Here is a 2266-nt window from a genome sequence, read left to right as displayed (position 1 = left end):
ATGTGATAAATGGGCAACCACATTGAGTACTGGCCAATGAAGGGATATGTCCGCGTTGACTCGGCGAAATAACGTGAATGGCAGATATTAGCATGTGAGTCAGCGATGGCGTGCCGCACCACGTACGCCCTCAGGGCAAACAGCAAACTCGGTGCTAACAATTTCGGACATACCAATGTCCAGCACTACGGCCGCCTCGGCCTCGTGCTCGCGCCAAAAGCGCTTCTGCTTCCTAGCAGAGGTGGGTTCATGACTCACCAAAGCTCCACTAGGAGCACGGTGCGACGCACCCAGCGTTTTCGACTTCCAGTCGATCCATGGCTCATGACGTTCCAGCCATACCATGCCAAGGATGAGGTCATAACTCGCATCCAGGTCTAAGACCAAACAGCGCTCCACGCTATCGAAGCTCTCAAACTTCACTCCAAGGTCGACAGAGACCTTCGACACAGTTACCAGTGTCCCCGTCGCGAGACGGACAGAGATCGTATCTCTCGTTGGCACTTCCAGTGCCTCAGCATACAGCTGACTCCCTTCCAGGGTGAAGCGACGGGCGTAGTTGCCCGAGGCTCCCGAGTCAATCAAGACTCTCCATGGCTTTGCAACGCCCTTCACGTTCGCTTGAACGACCAACAAGCCCGGCTTGCACACACTCTTCTCGTACGAGAGCTCAGCTCTCTTCGGGGCTGAGCCCCGTTGCCCTCTACCTCTTCGAGGCACAACAGAACTCAGTTCTTCCCAGTAGGGCCCCCCCGCGCCTACTGGGAGTTGCCGTTTCCCGGCGATGACCCGGAGGGTTGGCTCGCCGGAGCCTCGCGCTTCTTGCGCAGAGGGCAATAGACCCTCAAGTGCTTAGTGCTATTGCACACAAAGCATCGGCGGATGCCGGCGCGCTGCTCCGCAGCAAGAAGCTCCGCTTCTCCGTCTTCAGCATAGCTGAGGTCCATCGGCTCTGGACCGCTCGAAGAGCTTGCGCTACCAGCGCTCCAACCAGGTCGCGCCGACCTGAAGTTGTGCTCGGCATTTAATGCCACATTCACCGCCTCTTCGAAAGAGTTAGGGTGTACACGGAACACTTCCGTTCGAGCTGCGCTCACACGAAGTCCCTCCATGAACACGGTCACGCTGACCAGTTCTGGAAGAGGGTCCGCCGCCATTCCGGCGATAAGAGTTCTCAACTCTTGGACATAGTCCAATAACTCCTTCTTACCCTGGCGGGTAGCGAGGAACTTCGACCGGATACGGTACGCCTGATTAGGCGGCGCGAACACGCGCGAAAGCTGTTCCTTCAGCTGATTCCAAGTGGGAAATGCAGCGTCAACAGACGTGCCGCACGTTAGTGCCCATTCGCGAGCGCGACCTCCAAGCCTGGAGATAGCCAGCGCCACGCGCTGATGCTCAGACTGGAGCAGGGCTAATCCCATGGCCATCTCGACCTCACGGGTCCAGAGAAGGAGATTCTCTCCATCCTTCCCCTCGAAGGTTTTTACGCTCACCATGAGCGGTTTAGTCTCATAGACTCTTCACGCGTCATCGACGCCGCCGCCGTTGCGGGCGCTCATCTTCTCTTGGGACATGCTCCAAGAGCGCGTTCTCGTAGCGGGAAAACGATTCCAGCCTGGCAGTGACCGCCTCTGGACCCTGCGATGCAAGATGAGCCACGCCCTCCAAGCCAAGCAAGGACATAAGCTTAGTAAGCGCGTCCTGCTGCGCCGGGGACAAATTCGCGAACACGGGGTGTTCCATCCTCGCAGAGGATATAGTCAACCGACTCAGGAGCGGGATTGACTACAAGTGCTACCAAGTGCAGCGGGGCTGCCGTAGCTTTAGCGTCAGAGGAAGACGTTCGACTCAAAGAGTCACTAATATTAAGTTCCTTATCCAAAGGACACTTACAGCCCAAGACCAGGGCTCAAAGTTAATACCTTAACTTTTATGCTTCAAAACCAGAAGTGTTTTATTTACTATTATTGCGGCCAAGCCGCCTAGGGGTAAATGTATCTCTTTAACTATCTAGCATAGTTAAACCTAATCAAATGCATAACGTGTGGCTTTCAGCCAACGTACTGAGATACCTTGTTAACTCTCCAACTTATGTACGGAGAGTTTGTTAACTCTCCGGGTACATTCGTACCCCTGTGTGTTCCACACCATGTAACCCCGTTACAGACTCGGAAGCCCCATCGGGGCATCTTCGACTCCTCGGATGAAGAGGAGGAGAACGAGGAGAAAACCGAGGAGGAGGGTGCTATCTCTGAGCCCGGGA

The sequence above is a fragment of the Phytophthora infestans genome, genomic scaffold (genome assembly GCF_000142945.1).
Source record: "Phytophthora infestans T30-4 supercont1.528 genomic scaffold, whole genome shotgun sequence".
NCBI lineage: Eukaryota > Oomycota > Peronosporomycetes > Peronosporales > Peronosporaceae > Phytophthora > Phytophthora infestans.
The sequence above is the reverse complement of the archived record's forward strand: the minus strand, read 5'-3'. Positions refer to the sequence as shown.